General features: G+C 44.4%; 1 pseudogene; it reads right to left on the reverse strand.

Moving 5' to 3' along the window:
• The window catches only part of LOC141266071 (uncharacterized), a 77,189-nt pseudogene that overhangs the window by 5,561 nt on the left and 50,516 nt on the right, over positions 1-21,112 (reverse strand).

Below are 21,112 nucleotides of genomic sequence, written 5' to 3' on the forward strand. Positions count from 1 at the left end.
AAGCATCTAATGAGCGTGTGCAAAAGGACATTGTGAAAAGAGGGGGAACTGTGACATCACATATTGTGATTGCTGGATCCTTTGTTATTAGCGATGTTCACATGAAGTTTTTTGATAATTTTTTGGAAAAGGAGCTCTTTCAAATTCCTCCGCAAAAACCACAAAACTAATCAAAAATGTGGAGTTTACACTTCAAAAACTCAGCAAAAAGACTCAGTGGGGACACATTTTAAGACCTTATGCACATAGATTTTTTTTAAGTGGATCCTCTCCAAAAAGTGCTTTATAAGCTCTTGGAAAAAAAAATCTTCCAGTTGATTTCCATTTAGCTTTATATTTTTTTTCTGAAGAAGTTTTTTTTTTAAAAAAAAAAAAAAAAACACCTGGTGGAGAAAAAAAGAAAGTGAATGTCACCTCTTTGAAGTGGATTCTGAAATCAAAGTGGATTCTCCAATCAAAAGGCTGCACAGAACATTTCAGGAGAAAAAAAAACTCTTCCAAAAACCTCTTCAGAACAGTTTCAGGAAACAAAAAACTCCAAAATCTCCCCCCAAAAGGATAGTTTCCTGAAGTGGTTTCGGCTTGGAAGAAGTGTGTTTTTTTTAACTCCTCAAAAAATTTTGTGTGTTCAGAGCCAAATCCTGCCTCTGATAAATGAGCCTGCTGAAAAAGTTTCCTGGAAAGACAGGAAGTATAAGGCTAAAATAGTCCCAGTGGCCAATGTGAAAATTGCAAGATTACCAATTTTGTTTTTTAATAAAGATCATTAGATGAAAAAAAATATAGCCAACAGGTTTTTTTTTGACAGTACATGTAACTCAAAAACCTGATAAAACCAATGGGTCATTTTATGATTATGTTTCCCTTGAAAGCCAGACAGACAATTCCGCAAATGAGGACTCTCTAATAAGCCTTGCCATATCATTTAGGAGTTTTAGCTACAACAGAGCCTTCCACCATGAGGCAAGGCTCGTAAAAGGGTCTACAAAAGTACTGAGCTTTTGGAAATCTGTGGACCACCTGTAATGTTTTTCAGAAGATAGGACAACCTTCTTTTTGGGTTGTCCAAGAGTTGGGTCCTCATCTTACAAGTGTTGACTATTCTACTATTTCTCAGTGTAAGACTCTGATCACATCTGATTTGGTGGCCTCGTTAGGACATTGACAGAACCAGAGTTAATATCTTTTTGACTTTTGCTAATTATCGCTCTTACCTTTATATTTGCATAGCAGTTTGATGTAGTAAAATAGGTTGATGAAGAGGTTGAAAGGAGAAGGTGTCCCGGGTTTCCTGGTCATATCTCTTATTAAAGTTGCCCTTCCGAATTTCCATTCCATGTCTGATTGAGCTTGTATGCGTTGGTAGGTATCACTCATCATAGCGATCAAGAGATTGATAAGGACAATTAAAGTAACTACTAGATAAACTCCAAACACAAAGCGGATGATGACAAAGGTGAACTGCGGAGTCCTGCTCAACGATGGAAGACAATCAGGTTCCACCAAGCCAAAGAGTGAGAAGAACAAGAGGACAGTGATGTCTATGGGATCCTGGATATCGTGCTCATTTTTGTTGGCACTCGTTCCGTTGACTGACTGATTGGCTCTGGATTCTGGATACACCGGCTGATAGACCGCTGATAGTTGCATCGTGAAGGCCATGTGAAACAAGGCGAGAATTACAGCAAATCTGGTGAGGTCCTTGATCAAATCTCTTATAATGATCGCCCATGGTCCAAAGAGGTGATGGAAGGTGAGGAACTCCAAGAACTGGACGAATGAGAGAGTCATGGCAATGCTAAGAAAGATGTTCCTGGCAAATAGGCAGTGTAAGCGATCGATATCTGTAAACAAGAATGCAAGTAGATGGCAAAAAAAGGCGACGGCAGAAAATCCCAAGACAAATACACGTATCCAGGCAAGACCTGCCCTTTCACCTTGATGGGTAAGCTCTGAAACCAATGTCCCCGACAACCAAGTGAGCAGCAACCACTCATTCCAAGATGGGATCATGCGTCCTTCATAAATTGGATTCAAAGGAGGGTAGACAATGGTGATGATGAAGAGTACCAGCAAGAATATGTGTGATGCCAAGTAACTCATGAACTTCATGATGGGGATTTTGTTAAATCTATGCTTGAGAGGTAGAGAGAACACAAACCAAACTGGAGGGCAAGCTAAGAAGGTAAAGAAGAGAAGGACCAGTCTAGATTTCCGTACCAGACCTCAGTCAAGTATTTTTGAACTGCAGGATGGGCAACCACATTTTTCTGCTCACACTCAATTAAACAGTCCAATATGGTGGTGTCACGGTGGTCTATAGCTCGGAGAATGTATCCAGCATTTTTACTACCAGATGCCAATGTCAAAAGTTCAGTGGCCATTGTTTCAGTGTACTTGGCAGCATTGAGTAGGTCGATTGCCCTCTCTTTCTCTTTCAGGGCAGTGATGGTAAACGCTCTGGAAAGTTTCACGGCAGTGTCGAGGGGAGCGGAAGAATTCAGTATGTACTCTTCTATAATCCTGTTCCTATTCAGCTTCCCACAAACCATTAAGTCAAAAACAAACTGTAAAACAAATAAAAAAAGTGAAATTCATGAATGCTCATGTAAACCATAGCGTTAGAGATACAGATCATTGGAACCTTGTTTAGAAAGGCTATTGATAGCTTTGCCATCGCTTATTGGACCATAGAATTTTTGGATATGACTATGGAAAGTAGACAGACAATTGAGAGAGTGTGTTCATGAAATACTCAAAGCTAAACCAAAAAACATCTCTCTCTTTTAAATCGACCAGTACCCTGCTTTGTGCTGATGATGGGCAAGATCCCCGAAACAGCAGTCTACAAATGGGTTTGGCTCATATTTCTAGTCCTGTTAGAAGGCCCAAAATAGGGTCCGACAAGAGCACCCCTTCTATTTATGGTTCACGCCCTACACCAGTCCACATGTCACCTCTTGAGGAGAATTACCTTCCTGTCTTCGGTTAGTTTGAGGGTATTATGGCTTCTCTTCAGTAAGAAACTCACTACATCTTGGTGGTTGTCACCAGCAGCGTACTGGATTGCTGTCTTCCCATCATGACACTCCAATGTGGGGTTGGCACAACATTCAACAAGAAACCGAACGGTTTCTAAAAAACCAGACTTGGCTGCGAAATGCAGAGGAGACCACCCGTTCTGCCCAAAGAACAGACACAAATTTATATAACTTACATTTATAATTTCTTTAAAGTTTATTCTTAGGTCTATCTGGCCTTTGAAAACAAAAGAGATTATATATATATTTCTCAGTACAAATAATATTATATATATATATATATATATATATATATATAATTTTATTTGTACTGAGAAGGAACCATTTGAGTGATAATATACATGAAAATTTAGTTGGAAATTTTATATATTGTTCCTCATCTGACTTTATACTCAACCAATTGTGTAAATGTAATACATTCCAAAGCACCAAGCCCCGCCCCCGAGGAGCGCATGACGTCCAAATCACTTTATTAAAAGGAAATCACCTTGTCAGTCACATTAATCTCTGCTCCTTGTCCAATAAGGGCTCTCATCATCTCATTGTGACCATTGGCAGCTGCTAAGTGGAGACACGTCCTTCCTCTGTTGTCTTTTACATGCAGCTGAGAGGTAGATTTACTGAGAAGGAGACCTACGACGGCTGTGTGACCATTCTGTGCTGCAAGGTGTATCGGAGTCGAACCCTATGGAAGAGAAATTTTGATTGCATTGTACACGTGAAGTTCTAGAAGACCAGAAGTAGAGGACTTAGAAAGAAATCATTCGTTTCTTAATTGTCAAAATGCCAAAACAGAGTAGTAACAAAATGAAAATAGTCACCTGGCGCCTGGTGGCCGCATCTGCCTGCACTCCCGGGTGGTTAAGTAAAAGGCGTACGAGACTTTCATGACCGGATTGAGAAGCCAGATGCAAGGGTGTGTAACCAGACTGCATAAGAAGAAGCCTTATTGATACATAGTACCTGTATAGAATCCTATACATTATATACAGTGGGGGAAATAAGTATTTGATCCCTTGCTGTTTTTGTAAGTTTGCCCACTGACAAAGACATGAACAGTCTATAATTTTATGGGTAGGTTAATTTTAACATTGAGAAATAGAATATCCCAAAAAATAATCAAGAAAATCACATTGTATAAATTAGATAATTTTTTTTGCATTTTGCAGTGAGAAATAAGTATTTGATCCCTCTAGCAAACAACACTTAATACTTGGTGGCAAAACCCTTGTTGGCAAGCACAGCAGTCAGACGTTTTTTTGTAGTTGATGAGGGTTGCGCACATGTCAGGAGGAGTTTTGGTCCACTCATCTTTGCAGATCGTCTCTAAATCATTAAGATTTTGAGGTTGTCGCTTGGCAACTCTTCACTCGTCCTCTTCCCTCCGTACCATTCTATCAGTTAGTTTGCTTATTGTAAGTGATATCTGTATTTGGTATGTAACCCCTTCTTATGTACAGCGCCATGGAATCAATGGCGCTATATAAATTAATAATAATAATAATAATAACAACAACAACAACTCGGAGCTTCAACTCCCTCCATAAGTTTTCTATGGGATTAAGGTCTGGAGACTGCCTATGCCACTCCATGACCTTACTGTGCTTCTTTTTGAGCCACTCCTTTGTTGCCTTGGATGTATGTTTTGGGTCATTGTCCTACTGGAAGACTCAGCTACGACCCATCTTCAATGCTGTTACTGAGGGAAGGAGGTTGTTGGCCAAAATCTCACAATACATGACCCCATCCATCTTTCCTTCAGTATGGTGCAGTCGTCATGTCCCCTTTGCAGAAAAGATTCCCCAAAGTATAATGTTTTTCCCACCATGCTTCACGGTTGGGACGATGTTCTTAGAGTTGTAATCATCCTTCTTCGTCCTCCAAACACAGCGAGTTGAGTTAATGCCAAAGAGCTCAATTTTTGTCTCATCTGACCACAGCATCTTCTCCCAATAACTCACAGAATCATCCAGGTGTTCATTAGCAAACTTCAGACGAGCCTGCACATGTGCCTTCTTGAGCAGGGGGACCTTGCCGGCACTGCAGGATTTTAAACCTTTAAGGAGTAATGTGTTACCAATGGTTTTCTTGGTGACTGTGGTCCCAGCTGCCTTGAGATCATTAACAAGTTCCCCCTGTGTAGTATTAGGCCGATCTCTCACCTTCCTCATGATCATGGATACCCCTCGAGGTGAGATTTTGCATGGTGCCCCAGATCGATGTCGATTGAAAGTCATTTTGTATTTCTTCCATTTTCTTACTATAGCACCAACAGTTGTCTCCTTCTCACCCAGCGTCTTACTTATGGTTTTGTAGCCCATTCCAGCTGTGCAGGTCTATGATTTTGTCCCTGACATCCTTAGAAAGCTCTTTGGTCTTGCCCATGTTGTAGAGGTTAGAGTCTGACTGATTAATTGAGTCTCTGGACAGGAGTCTTTTATATACAGGTGACTATGTAAGACTATGTAGGAGCGTCTAACTGGTCTGTAGGAGCAAAAAAATATAACTAATTTATACAACAGCAAGGGATCAAATAATTATTTACATATATATATATATATATATATATATATATATATATATATACACATACATACATATATATATATATATATATATATATATATATATATATATATATATACATATATATACACACACACACACACACACACACACACACACATACATACATACATATATACATATACAGTACAGACCAAAAGTTTGGACACACCTTCTCATTTAAACATTTTTCTGTATTTTCATGACTATGAAAATTGTACATTCACACTGAAGGCATCAAAACTATGAATTAACACATGTGGAATTATATACTTAACAAAAAAGTGTGAAACAACTGAAAATATGTCTTATATTCTAGGTTCTTCAAAGTAGCCACCTATTGCTTTGATGACTGCTTTGCACACTCTTGGCATTCTCTTGATGAGCTTCAAGAGGTAGTCACCGGAAATGGTTTTCACTTCACAGGTGTGCCCTGTCAGGTTTAATAAGTGGGATTTCTTGCCTTATAAATGGGGTTGGGACCATCAGTTGTGTTGTACAGAAGTCTGGTGGATACACAGCTGATAGTCCTACTGAATAGACTGTTAGAATTTGTATTATGGCAAGAAAAAAGCAGCTAAGTAAAGAAAAACGAGTGGCCATCATTACTTTAAGAAATGAAGGTCAGTCAGTCCGAAAAATTGGAAAAACTTTGAAAGTGTCCCCAAGTGCAGTTGCAAAAACCATCAAGTGCTACAAAGAAACTGGCTCACATGAGGACCGCCCCAGGAAAGGAAGACCAAGAGTCACCTCTGCTTCTGAGGATAAGTTTATCCGAGTCACCAGCCTCAGAAATCACAGGTTAACAGCAGCTTAGATTAGAGACCAGGTCAATGCCACACAGAGTTCTAGCAGCAGACACATCTCTACAACAACTGTTAAGAGGATACTTTGTGCAGCAGGCCTTCATGGTAAAATAGCTGCTAGGAAACCACTGCTAAGGACAGGCAACAAGCAGAAGAGACTTGTTTGGGCTAAAGAACACAAGGAATGGACATTAGACCAGTGGAAAGATCCTAGTTACTTACCGGTAGCGGGATTTTACAGAGCCCATGACAGCACCACCTCAGAGGGTATCCGCCCACCAAGGACAGGAACCTACTGAATAAAAAGGCGGTACCTCTCCTCCGCATCAGTTTTTTGTTTCAGAGCATGAGAGGGCCTCCGAAGACAGGTTAATACATAACCACCACCTCAACATATGTACTAAACACCTTAAAAAAAGTGCACACCACAGTGATAAAGGGGAGGGAATTAATAGGGTGCTGTCATGGGCTCTGTAAAATCCCGTTACCGGTAAGTAACTAGGATCTTTTCCCCTTCTCCCATGACAGCACCACCTGAGAGATTTATAGAGATTAAATACCAGAGGGAGGGATCACCGCTTGCAACACCCTTCTACCAAAGGACAGATCAGTAGAAGAGGAAAGGTCAAGACGGTAATGTTTGTAAAATGTAGCAGGGGATGACCAAGTTGCCGCCTTACATATAATGTCGATGGGCACATCCGCCTTCTCAGCCCAGGAAGCAGCTACCGCTCTGGTGGAATGGGCCTTCAGGTTCTCAGGAACCGGCAGATTGCTAGAAGAGTAGGCTAAGGTAATAGTATCCCTGACCCATCTAGCTATGGTCCCCCTTGTAACCTTAAGTCCTTTCCTAGCCCCCTGAAAGGATATAAATAAAGCATCACTCTTTCTCCAGGCTTTTGTCACTTCCAAATACTGGACTAACACCCTCCTAACATCTAAGGTGTAAAGCTTATATTCCTCAGAATCCCTAGGATTAGGATAGAAGGAAGGGAGAGTGATTACTTGCGTCCTATGGAACTTGGAGGCTACCTTTGGAAGATAGGCCGGGTCTGGTCTTAAGATTACTCTATCCATACATACTTGAGTGAATGGATGGTTAACGGATAGTGCGTGTAAGTCACTGACTCTACGAGCTGATGTCAGGGCCACCAATAGCGCAGTCTTTAAAGTTAAGATTTTTTCTGAAACCTTCTCTAAGGGCTCGAAGGGAGGTTTGGTTAATGCTTCCAGAACTAAATTAAGGTCCCAAGGAGGCATTCTTGGAACAGGAATAGGTCTGGATCTATGACAGGCTTTAATAAATCTAATGATCCATCTATTTGCTGCCAAGTCATAATTATACAGTGCCCCCAGAGCCGATACCTGTACCTTAAGAGTACTGGTGGCTAGTTCCATGTTTAACCCCTTCTGGAGGAATTCTAGTATGGCCTCAATAGGAACCCTCCCTTTGGCAGACTGACCCGAGGTAGACAAGAACTTAGCCCAGGTTCTACCATAGATTCTAGTTGTTATCGGCTTTCTACTTGCTAGAAGGGTAGTAACAAGATCTGGAGAAAACCCCCTTTGCGTCAATAGCGACCTCTCAAAATCCAAGCCGTCAAATGCAGGCCCGCTCTTTGGGGATGACAGACTGGGCCCTGCCTGAGGAGATCCGGGATGTCCGGAAGAACCCATGGATCTGCTTGGGACATTCTCTTCATCCAAGTGAACCATGGTCTCTTGGGCCAGAACGGGGCGATCAATATAACCCTCGCCCGTTCCTCTCGGATCTTCCTCAGGATAGTAGGGATCAGTACTAAAGGGGGAAAGGCATAAGCTAGAGTGAAATCCCACTGAATCTGCAGCGCGTCCACCGCAAACGCCCCCTCTTTTGGATTCAGGGAGCAAAAGGTTTCGGTCTTCCGATTGTGTCTGTTTGCAAACAGATCTATCTGGGGCTGTCCCCACCGATCCACAATCTGCTGAAAAACGGCTGGATTCAACTCCCACTCTCCTTGTTTCAAGATGTGACGACTCAAGAAATCGGCCTTTATGTTCTCTTCCCCTTTTATATGCAGTGCCGAGAGCGTAACCAGCCGACTCTCGGCAAACCTGAAGATCTGATCCGCTATTAACATCAGAGGGAGAGACCTGGTACCCCCCTGATGATTGATGTAGGCGACTGTTGATCTGTTGTCTGACATTATCCTGACGTGAGGACCCTGAAGAACAGAACTGAATTCTTTTAGCGCGTTTCTGGCTGCCAACAGCTCTTTCATGTTGGAAGAGAGGCTTGTCTCGCTGTCCGACCAGAGGCCTTGTACAGAACGATCCCTTAGGTGAGCTCCCCAACCTTCCGCACTTGCGTCTGTTGTAATTGTATCCGACACCTGGAAGGTCCAAGGAACCCCCAAAGATAGGTTGACCGGAGATGTCCACCAGTCCAGGGAGTTGATCACAACATCTGGAAGAGATATTTTCCCATTCAGGCGACCTTTGAGCCGCCTGTCCGCTGCCAGAATCTCCTGTTGAAGACATCTGGAATGGTGCTGGGCCCACTGAACCGCCGGAATGCAAGACGTCATTGTACCCAACAGAGACATTGCACTCCTCAGGGTGATGGTCGGATTGCTGACAATCTGAGATGTTAGGGATCTGATCTTCAGTTTCTTTTCCTCTGGCAGAAGACAGGTTTGGTTTTCCGAGTCCAGAATGAGACCCAGGAAAGACTGAACCCTCTTTGGTTCCAGCCTTGACTTCTCCAGATTTAACAGCCAACCTAGGCGTCTTAGACTGGCCATGACGTCCGCCAGGGCTAGAGCACAGAGTTGACTTGATCTGCCCACTACTAAGAAGTCGTCCAGATAAGGGATGACTAAAATATCTCTTTCCCTCAAGTGCGCTGTGACCTCCAGAATGATTTTTGTGAAGACTCTCGGCGCCATGGAAATGCCAAAGGGAAGAGCTGCGAACTGAAAATGCCTTACGTGCCTGCCGAATTGTACAGCTACTCTTAGAAACTGTTGATGATCTGGCAAAATCGGGACGTGGTAGTAGGCGTCCTTCAGATCGAGGACGCACATAAAACAGTCCGGAAATAACATCTTTATGGCTGATTTTATTGTTTCCATCTTGAAAGGCCTGTAGATTAAATGGTCGTTCAGTCTCTTTAAGTTCGCAATGGTCCTGAAGGAGCCGTCCGGCTTCTTTATTAGGAAGAGGGTCGAATAGAATCCTCTTCCTTGCTCGGGTGCAGGTGTTTCCACCAGAACTCCTTTCCTGAGCAGAGAGAGAACTTCCTGCTGTAGGGCTATCTGTTCCGCTAAACCTCTGGGGGCTGATATTTTGACAGTGTTCTTGGGCCTGCTCTTGAACTCTAGTGTGAGCCCCCTCCTGATTATCCCTAAGATCCAAGAATTGGATGAAATTTTCTTCCAGGCAGGCAGGAAGTGGGACAATCTTCCTCCCACCTGGGGGGAACTATCACTTAGGGGCTTTCTTATTCTCGGAGGAGGGACCCCCAAACATGAAGCCTCTGCTATACGGCTTTCGGTCTTTCCAGCTACCTTGGTCTCTGGGAGCTTTACTGCGGCTGTATTTTCTCTTCCGAAAGGAACTGTTAAATCGGGAACCAGACACCGTGGGAAATCCATGTTTTTTGTCTGCGGCTTTATCTAGGATGTCATCTAGACCTTTGCCGAACAAGAAGTCCCCCTCACAAGGGATTGAGCACAGTTTAGACTTTGACTGCACATCTCCTGGCCAGCTCTTGAGCCATAGCGCCCTACGGGCTGCATTAGAGAGGTTTGCAGACCGGGCAGCCAGCCTAACTGAATCTGCCGATGCATCTGCCAGGAATGCAGCCGCTCCCTGCACAAGAGGAAGGTCTGATAGAATTTTCTCCCTGGACACATTCCCCCTGATCTGGTCTTCCAATTGTTGAAGCCAGATCATCATAGATCTAGCAGTGCAGGTCGCTGCTACTGCCGGTTTAAGGGCCCCTGCTGACGACTCCCAGGTTTGCTTAAGGAAGGACTCCTCTTTTTTATCCAGCGGGTCTTTTAAGGCTCCTAAATCCTCAAAGGGCAGAGTGGATTTTTTTGAAGATTTTGTAATGGCCACGTCAATCTTAGGGGTTTTGTCCCATTTAGCCGCATCCTCATCCTCAAAGGGGTACCTCCGCTTGGAGGATGACGGCAGCTGACCCTTCCTCTCCGGTTTCTTCCATTCCCTTTCTATCAGAGATTTAATCCTGTCATTGACCGGGAATGAGAGTCTCCTCCTTTGGTCTAAGCCCCCGAACATAACATCCTGGACTGTTCTGGGCACTTTGGTATCGGTAATACCCATAGTCCCTCTGACGGCTTTAACTAGTCTCTCAGTATTATCAACCGAAAAACAAGGTCTGCCCCCCCCATTATCATCCGAAGACTCCGATGACGATGAGGAGTGATTAGAGGAGGAAGGCAGTTCTCTCGTAAAACGGGACTCCACTGATTCCTCTGATTCTGAAGAAACTAGTTTTTGCTTCTTCTTTTTGAGTGAGGTTAAGCCTCTTAAAGACTCTCTGACCTCTGTCTGGATTAGATCCTTTAATTCTAAAGAAAACCTGGGGGACTCCTCTGCAATGGTTTTCTGAATACAGTCTGAGCATAGGTTTTTGGCATAGGAGGTGGGAAGACCGATTTTGCATAAAGCACACTCCCTGTTTTTATTTTTAGCACTACACTTCTTCGCCTCCGGAGGCGGTGGTTGCCGTTCACATGAGGGCTCCCATCTGGCGGAGGTGGACTGACGAAGTCTTTTCTGACCAGTCTTGCCGGAACTCGTACGCCCCTCACTGCTGTGACTTTGTCGATGGGAAGATTCCCGTTCCATTTGTTTGAGCTGCTTGCGCTGCTTTGATGGCTGTGGCTGCTGCTGTACTTCCTGTGGCGGTGACAGCTGCTGCCCAGGTGACTGCGGTTCCTCATTCATCATGGCGGGGATGCAGACACCGCCATCCTGATTGCTCCCCATCCTTAAAAGCAGTAGGGCTCCACCTCCTTTAGGCTCCTCCCCTTCCGGCAGCGTGCTCATCTCTCTTTTTCTTTTTTTTTTTTTTTTTTTTTAAATTTTAGCCAGCTGGCGCGCTACCCGCAGATCCACCTGCCTCTACGCGTGCGCAGCCCAGCGGCACCCGGCGCGCTTGCAGCGGGATGACAGCTTCCCACCCGCGCATGCGCAGACCCGGCTTCCGGCGCACTCCGTGATAGGGCGCGTCAGCACCCCGCGCGTGCGCAGCCCGGACTTCTGGCGCGCTCCGTCACAGGGTGCGACGCGACCCCCACGTGCGCAGCCCGGAAGACCTGCCGGCCGGCGCGCTCAGTTCATCTTTGCGAGGCGCAGACCCGGCCGCAGGCCCCTGCGCACGCGGGGAGGCATCCAAAGGAAAACAGCACCTCCTCCCCACACGCAGACCCGGGCAGCAGCCAGACGGGCTGGGAACAGGGACCATCTGCTGCTTCCACGGCCTCCAGGCCGCACCGTCCATAATCCAGGTACGTGAGGTACCACCTGGTGAGGCTCCCATCAGGGACAGGAACCAAAACTGATGCGGAGGAGAGGTACCGCCTTTTTATTCAGTAGGTTCCTGTCCTTGGTGGGCGGATACCCTCTCTCAGGTGGTGCTGTCATGGGAGAAGGGGAAAATCTGTGCTTTGGTCTGATGAGTCCAAATTTGAGATCTTTGGTTCCAACCACCGTGTCTTTGTGCGACGCAGAAAAGGTGAACGGATGGACTCTACATGCCTGGTTCCCACCGTGAAGCATGGAGGAGGAGGTGTGATGGTGTGGGGGTGCTTTGCTGGTGACACTGTTGGGGATTTCTTCAAAATTTAAGGCATACTGAACCAGCATGGCTACCACAGCATCTTGCAGCGGCATGCTATTCCATCCGGTTTGCGTTTAGTTGGACCATCATTTATTTTTCAACAGGACAATGACCCCAAACACCTCCAGGCTGTGTAAGGGCTATTTGACCAAGAAGGAGAGTGATGGGGTGCTACGCCAGATGACCTGGCCTCCACAGTCACCAGACCTGAACCCAATCGAGATGGTTTGGGGTGAGCTGGACCGCAGAGTGAAGGCAAAAGGGCCAACAAGTGCTAAGCACCTCTGGGAACTCCTTCAAGATTGTTGGAAGACCATTTCCGATGACTACCTCTTGAAGCTCATCAAGAGAATGCCAAGAGTGTGCAAAGCAGTCATCGAAGCAAAAGGTGGCTACTTTGAAGAACCTAGAATATGACATATTTTCAGTTGTCTCACACTTTTTTGTTAAGTATATAATTCCACATGTGTTAATTCATAGTTTTGATGCCTTCAGTGTGAATGGACAATTTTCATAGTCATGAAAATACAGAAAAATCTTTAAATGAGAAGGTGTGTCCAAACTTTTGGTCTGTACTGATATATATATATATATATATATATATATATATTTGACAGCAGAATGTTCCATACACTATATAAAAAGACACATCTGAATGTTTTTCTCAATATCTGACATGAAATCAGAATAAACCTTTCCCGTTTTAGGTCAATTAGGATTACCATCATTTCTAAGATTTGCCAAATGCCAGAATAATGAGAGAGAGAGAATGTTTTAAGGCATTTTTATTACTTACTGCAAAGTCAAACATTTCCATACATTTCATTAGTATTTGGTACCATCGCCCTTACACTGAATGACTTGGATGAAATGTTTGGGATATCCTTCCACAAGCTTCTCACAATAGTTGGTCGGAATTTGGGCCGATTCCTCCTGACAAAACTGGTGTAACTGATCCAGGTTTGTAGGTCGCCTTGCTCGCAGCCTTTTCAGCTTTGCCCATAAATTTTCAATTGGATTGAGGTCACGGCTTTGTGATGGCCGCTCCAAAACATTGACTTTATTATCCTTAAGCCACTTTGTTACCATTTTGGCAGTATGCTTCAGGTCATTGTTCACTTGGAAGACCCATTTCCGCCCAAGCTTTAACTTCCTGGTTTATGTCTTGAGATGTTGCTTCAGTATTGCCACATAATCTTCTTTTCTCATGATGCCATCTGTTTTGTGAAGTGAACCAGTCCCTCCTGCAGCAAAACAACCCCAACCCCACAACATGATGCTGCCACCCCTGTGTTTCACAGTTGGGATGATGTTTTTAGGCTTCCAAGCTTCTCCCTTTTTCCTCCATTATACCCAAAAAGTTCAATTTTAGTTTCATCAGACCACAGGACATACAGGTGCATCTCACTAAAATTAGAATATCATCAAAAAATTAAATTTATTTCAGTTCTTCAATACAAATAGTGAAACTCCTATATTATATAGAGTCATTACAGAGTGATCTATTTCAAGTGTTTATTTCTGTTAATGTTGATGATTATGGCTTACAGCCAATGAGAACACAAAAGTCATTATCTCAGTAAATTAGAATACTTTATAACAACAGCTTGAAAAATGTTTTTAAAATCTGAAATGTCCTACTGAAATGTCTGTTCAGTAAATGCCCTCAATGCTCCTTTTGCATCAATTACTGCATCAATGCGGCAATGTGGCATGGAGGTGATCAGCCTGTGGCCCTGCTGAGGGGTTATGGAAGCCCAGGTGGCTTTGATAGCCGCCTTCAGCTCGTCTGCATTGTTGAGTCTGATGTCTCTCATCTTCCTCTTGACAATACCCCATAGATTCTCTATAATAGATCCTCTATGGGGTTAAGGTCAGGCGAGTTTGCTGCCAATCAAGCACAGTGATACTGTTGTGTGTAAACCAGGTATTGGTACTTTTGGCAGTGTGGACAGGGGCCAAGTCCTGCAGGAGAATGACATTTCCATCGCCAAAAAGCTTGTCGGCAGAGGGAAGCATGAAGTGCTCTAAAATGTCCTGGTAGACTGCTGCGCTGACTTTGGTCTTGATAAAACACAGTGGACCTACACCAGCAGATGACATGGCTCCCCAAACCATCACTGATTGTGGAGCCTTCACACTAGACCTCCAGCAGCTTGGATTGTGGCCTCTCCACTCTTCCTCCAGACTCTGGGACCTTGTGGAGTCAGTCAATGACTGCCTTCTGGACATCTGTCAAGTCAGCAGTCTTCCCCATGATTGTGGAGCCTAATGAAACAGACTAAGGGACCTTTTTAAATGCATCGGAAGCCTTTGCAGGTGATTTTTGTTAATTATTCTAATTTACTGAGATAATGACTTTTGTGTTTTCATTGGCTGTAAGCCATAATCATCAACATTAACAGAAATAAACACTTGAAATAGATCACCCTGTTTGTAATGACTCTATATAATAAATGAGTTTCACTTTTTGTATTGAAGAACTGAAATAAATTAACTTTTTGATGATATTCTAATTAGTGAGATGCACCTGTATCTCCAAAAATTAAGTTGTTTGTTCCTGTGTGCATTTGCAAACATTAATTTGGCTTTTTTATGTTTCTTTTGGAGTAATGGCTTCTTCCTGGCAGAGTGACCTTTCAGCCCATGTAGATACAGTACTTGTTTCACTGTGGATATTGACACAATCTTACCAGCTTCCGCCATCATCTTCACAAGGTCTTTTGCTTTTGTCCTTGGGTTGATATGCACATGTTGGACCAAAGCACGTTCATCTATGGGACACAGAACCCATCTCCTTCCTGAGTGGTATGATGGCTGGACAGTCCGATCTTGTTTGTACTTGCGTATAATTGTTTGTACAGATGAACGAGGCACCTGCACCAAAGGATGAGCCAGACTTGTGCAAGTCCACAATTCTCTTACTGATATCTTGGCTGATTTCTTTAGACTTTCCCATGATGCTACACAAAGAAGCAGTGTGTTTCAGGTGTGCATTAAAATACATCCACAGATGTGTCTCTAATTAACTGAGATGTTGCCAAAAAAAAAAACCCATTAGAAGCTTCAAAACACATGACATCATCATATGGGCAGTCCAGAATTGTTTAAAGGCATAGTAATCTTAGTGTATGTAAACTTTTGACTTTGCAGCAAGTAATAAAAATGCCTTAAAACATTCTCTCTCTCTCTCATTATTCTGGCATTTGGAAATATTAATCCTAATTGACCTAAAACAGGAAAGGTTTATTCTGATTTCATGTCAGATATTGAGAAAAACATGCAGATGTGTCTTTTTATATAGTGTATGGAAACTTCTGGTTTCAACCAGGACTTTGGTCGTTCTACATACACAGACCCTTACCTCGCCACCATGTTCTTTCACAAGTGCCACGTCAGCCGTGGATTTTGGGACCTCACTGTGGATCGTGGCCGGGACCTTTGCTAACATCTCTCGGACAAAATCTGCTTGTCCAAAATGTGCGGCAACATGAAGTGCGGTGAATCCGGTCTGAAAAGTAATGTCAGAAATAAGGATGACTACAATTTTTATTGAGTTACAAAACCAGGAATTTTTATTGAAAGTGATCAAAAAGAAAAAAAATCAGATATCAAATAATATATAAAAATATATTAAAATATTTGTGATATGAGTAAAATATTCTTATAATGGGTGCTGAATATCACACAATGTATTCCTTAACCCCTTCACTAAGGGGCCATTTTCCGTTTTGTTTTTTTCTTTCATTTTTTTTTTTTTTTTTTAAATTCCCTTCTTCCGATAGTCATAACTTTTTTTATTTTTCTGTTAATATGGCCATATGAGGGCTTGTTTTTTTGTGGGATGAGTTGTACTTTTGAATGACATCATTAATTTTATCATGTGATGTACTAGAAAGCAGTACAAAAATTCCAAGTTTGTTGAAATTGCAAAAAAAGTGCAATTTCACAATTTTTTTTTAAATTATTTTATTTACCATGTTCACCATACAGTAAAACTCACCTGGCAATATGATTCTGCAGGTCAGTACAAGTACGAAGATACCAAACATGCATAGGTTTTTTTTTGTTTGTTTTTTTACATACATGCTGAAAAAAAGTTCAGGACCTTGTAAAATATTATATTATATTATATATATATATATTTTTTTTTCTTTCTTGTGTCACCATTTTCCAAGACCCGTAAGGTTTTCATTTTTTTTGGATATGGGGCTGTGAGGTCTTATTTTTTGCACTCTGAGCGGATATAATTTTGGGGTAGATACAATGTCTCGATCACTTCTTATTGCATTTTATTGTAGTGTTGCAGCGGCCAAAAAAAATAACATTGGCATTTCGATTTTTTTCCTCATTAGGCCGTTTACCGATCAAATTAAGTTACTTTATATTTTGATAGATTGGACTTTTACGAACGCAGCGATACCAAATATGTGCATTTTTTATTTTTTCAATTGTTTTATGGAGCAGAGGGGGGTGATTTGAACTTTTCGCTTTTTTAATTCTTTTCATATATTTAAAAACTTTTTTTTTTTTTTTTTTTTTTTTTTACTTTTTACTGCATTTAATAGTCCCCTTAGGGGACTTGAAGCTGCGATCATCTGATCGCTTGTACTATACACACCAGTGCCTCAGCACTGCTGTGTACTGTATGGCGAAAATCACGATCTCCTATGAACGCCGGCCACAGACTAGCTTTCATAGGAGGATCATAATGACAGCCAAGGGGGTCTTCAGCAGTCCTCTTGGCACCCTGCAATCAAAGTCACGGGCTTGCCGATGGGCTGGCATGTGTTAAATGCCACTGTCAGAGATTGACAGCGGGATTTAACAAGTTAACAGCTGTGGCTGTTAGAGGCACATGCATCATGTGCGGGGAAAGATGCGAGCTCGTCTCAAAGTCAGGAAGCCGGCATATGACATACCGGGATGTCATATATCAGTATGGGGTGTAAGGTGGCTAATGGTCACATAACCGATGGAAGGTATGTATCACAGAGATGGCTGTCCTCTGTGATGTTACCCAGAGTGTTTCTCTAGTGCACGTAAGCCTAAAAAGGACTGATTGGTGACTGGGACCGGGTTATGGGTAGTTTGGAGAGTTGGGCGGGTCCAGCTACCCACATACCTCACCTCTGGAGGCTGTTGTTTGGCACAGGGGCTGTGTGTTTGGAGGGAGAAGGCCTCCTGTGTGTTGTTGTCTCCAGATCGAGCAAAGATACTGGACGCTACCCAGCCTGTGTGCCCACAGGACTGGTTAAGCAGGGACTTGCTTAAAGGACACTTTACTTTGTTTGCCTGAACTAAAGGCAGTTTGTTTCCTTTTTGGTTTACGAAGTAATAAACCGATACAGACTTTTTAAAGGAACATGCCTCCTGTTTGCCTCCCGCTGCACCCAAGTGAGTAAAAACCCTACAGGGGTTAAATTTATCTGGCTTTGCAGCAGCTACCTGACATTGGGTGCTACATTTACAACATCCAGTAATACTCCCAAGACTCCTTCCATTAATTTCTTTGTTGTGCTAAAAAAATTAAAAAGGTGATGATGGAGGTGCTTGTAACTTGAGCAGTCCATCAGCCTCCTCTACTTGTAAAACACCTCACTTGGGAAAACTGTTTCTATTGGAGGAGTCGGGTCACATGCTTCTCCATGGACTGAAGTTCTGTGCAGTTTGTGAGGAAAACTGAACTAACAAGAGAAAGTTGCCATTCCCTTTAATATGTAATGGTGAAATAGTAACTTAATTTACTCAGAATTAAAGGGGCTACCTGGACAAACGGATTATTAAAAGCATTGTAAAATTTATTGGGGAATAAGAAACTTCATAATTTACATGCTGTTAAAATTCTGCTTTATTACTGAGCTGTAACATGCGTTGATGTGACCTCCAGCAACTTACAGCCTGCTGGAGTAAGTTCTTCAAAGTACAGAGTAGAGATTTCCTGTCTGTGCTTTGAATGGCTCAGCCGGGAGCTCTGCAATGCTTCTGAATGGAGAGGTCATGGCGGCATGTCCTATTACCTGCATCAAGTTTACAGTGACTGGGGATGTGCACAGGAAGAGCACATTGCAGGCTTCACACAGGACAAGTAATTTTATCAACTTGTGACCTTGGCCAGAAGGGATGGTGCTGGGCATTCCAGAGTGCTACATTACATTGTAATACAGGAATTCATTATATGACTTATTGCTCCTCGGCAGTATATCAAGTTTGTGTGGGACCAGAGTGAGCACCTGTAACATTACTGACTGCAGGAGAGTGTCAGGACAGCACATACCAGGTGAAATAGAGGGAATGTTAGGAAGTGCACATGATATATCCATCTTGAGACTGTGCAGGAGTCTCAGGATGGAGCTTTGTAGATAAAATAGTCAGGCACAGAGGGAATGTACACTGTGTGCAGAATTATTAGGCAAGTTGTATTTTAGAGGATTATTTTTATTATTGATCAACAACTATGACGCACCCCCTGGGCCATATTCTTTAGGGGAATACCCGGAGCCGGATCAGATGGGGGTTGTAGTCTCCGAGTGGCTGTGACCCGGTCCGTGCCCAGGGTGTCAAGCTCAGTGTGTGGCAGTCCTTACTGATGTTACTAAAGTTCTTTATGTCGACTACGCCACCCGTTGGATTGCGGTCACTTCGGCCGCCGCTGCAGCAGGGTCCACTGAGGCTGATGGTGTTTGTGCAGCTTAGGTAGTATAACCCCCAACGGGAGGGGTATAGCCTCAGGGGGTCAGGTGCAGAGGATGGTGGTTGTGGAAGTGCAGGGATGATGGTAATGAGAGTCAGAGTCGGGTTGTGCAGTTCAGGGTTCTTTACTTACTGCAGATGTTCCGGTCACTCCGGCCTTGAGTGACCACCCGAGCCGTGCTGCGTCCACCAGGTCCTGGACTCGGCCAACCCCCAAGTAGTTCTGGAGCGTGGTTCTGAGCTCCCGTTCTGTCCTGTCCTCGTCTCTGGCCTTCCCCACCAGGGATCCACCTATGTCCGGCTCCCTCGGGCCTCTTGTTGGCGAACCCTTGCCTCTGGGTTCCCTGACCCTATGCGTGGTCTGCCTTCTGGGTGGATATGGTGGGTGGCCGTGGCAGATGCTGCCCACGGCCTCCGGTCTCTGGCTGAGGTATGCTGTAGCCCCCACCAGTTTGGGATCCGGTACCCTGTTGCCAACTCTTCACCCTGTGATTATATTTGGGCTCTCAGAGTTCCTTCTTTCTCCCCCTCTGGGTCTTTCTTTCTCCTCTCTCACTTTTGGGCCTGGGGCTGCTCTGCTCTTCTGCTCTCTTCCTCTGCAAAGACTCACAGACTGACTGACTGTGGCTGACTGACCCTGATCTTAGATGGTGCCCACCTTAAATACTCCCTCTATGTGTGAGCTCAGGTGACCAGCACCCAATGAGCTCCTATCTTTACCCAGGCTGCTCCCCCTATCTGCCCCTACACTACTGGGATGTACCACCCCCCTCCCACTCCAGCCAGGAACAGACTCGGTCGTACCTGCACATTTCTAAGTGGGAGTACCGTTGGTCTGCTCCTCGGAAATGGGATGTGTGTAGTGCATGCAGCTAACTGAGCTCCGTTCCACACTCCATCCTTACCCGGGAGTGGAATATCACACCTCTGGCTGAGGTGCAATACCCCTGTAGCAGCCGAATCCTCAGGGTGCTACATTCCCCCCTGGTAAATCACAGCACGTCCTCGGGCTGTAAGATATAAAAACATCAAAACATACAATTTTTGCATAAACAACATAATAAAACATATAAAACAACATATATTAGCAGCATCATAAAACTTTTCATATTAACATTCTTGTAGCAGCATCATAAAACTTTTCATATTAACATTCTTGTCTTCTGGTACCTCCGGTCACGGTGCAACTTGTGACCGGGTAAAGTGCGACAGTCTCTTGAAGAAAAATCAGTTCTTCTATAAAACCAGTAGGGGGCGCTTTAGGAAGCGCAACTATATACAAAGGGAAGGTATGGCCGCTCTCAGTCCTCGGCCAGGTATTAGGAAAGGGATGACCGCTCTCAGTCTTCGGCCAGGTATTAGGAAAGGGAATAGGGACACACGGGGTTAACAGTTCAGTTCTCTGGTCCCAACAGGGACTTTATTAGCAGCAACGGTTCACTGTGCCCCGACGGGCAACTATATACAGCTTCTACTCTGCTGTACTCAACGACGACGTCCTCCTGCTCTTTCTTGTTGGTTGGTTTCAGTTTCAGACCCGTCCGGGTCCTCTTGCTCGATGGTCTCTGATAAAGCCCCATCCGTGCTGCATGTTGAATTTTATCACAGTCCCGGTGGAAGGGGGACCATGTGCTGCACGGGGATTCCTCCTGGTCCGGCTCTTCTGCTCCGCGCTCCTTATCTGCGCTTGCTGTTCCCGGACCCGCCTCTCTCTCCGCTCCCTCTCAAAGACCTCGAGCTGCTGGCGGCAGCACTCTGCACGCTCCGCTGCGGCTGCCCGAGTCTCCTGAGTGAACCCCATGAGGTCTTCTCCGGTGGGATCCCACTCAAACTGGGTCTCTTCTAGCGGGGGCGAGATCCTCTTTACGGGCTTCGGAGCCGGGATCAGGGGCTCACACATGGGCCTTGCCCTCTTTTGGAGCTCTTGTTCGTAGTACTCCCTGGGCCAGACAAAGGGCTGCCCGTCCGGCCATGTGTGTTGGGCGAACAGATCTTCTCCCAGATGCGGCACTCTTGGTTTTATGGGCGCGGTGGTGGTGGCGCCCGGGTTGCCCAGGCCTTGCGGCCAGGCCTGGGGCACCTGGAAAGTGAAGGGCACCGTAAGGACGGCGGCGCCCTGGGCTACTTGGCCCTGCGACCAGGCCGTTGGCTCC

Source organism: Phyllobates terribilis, unplaced genomic scaffold (assembly GCF_046119375.1).
Source record: "Phyllobates terribilis strain yellow unplaced genomic scaffold, ASM4611937v1 Scaffold_4__5_contigs__length_816908805, whole genome shotgun sequence".
Classification (NCBI taxonomy): Eukaryota; Metazoa; Chordata; class Amphibia; order Anura; family Dendrobatidae; genus Phyllobates; species Phyllobates terribilis.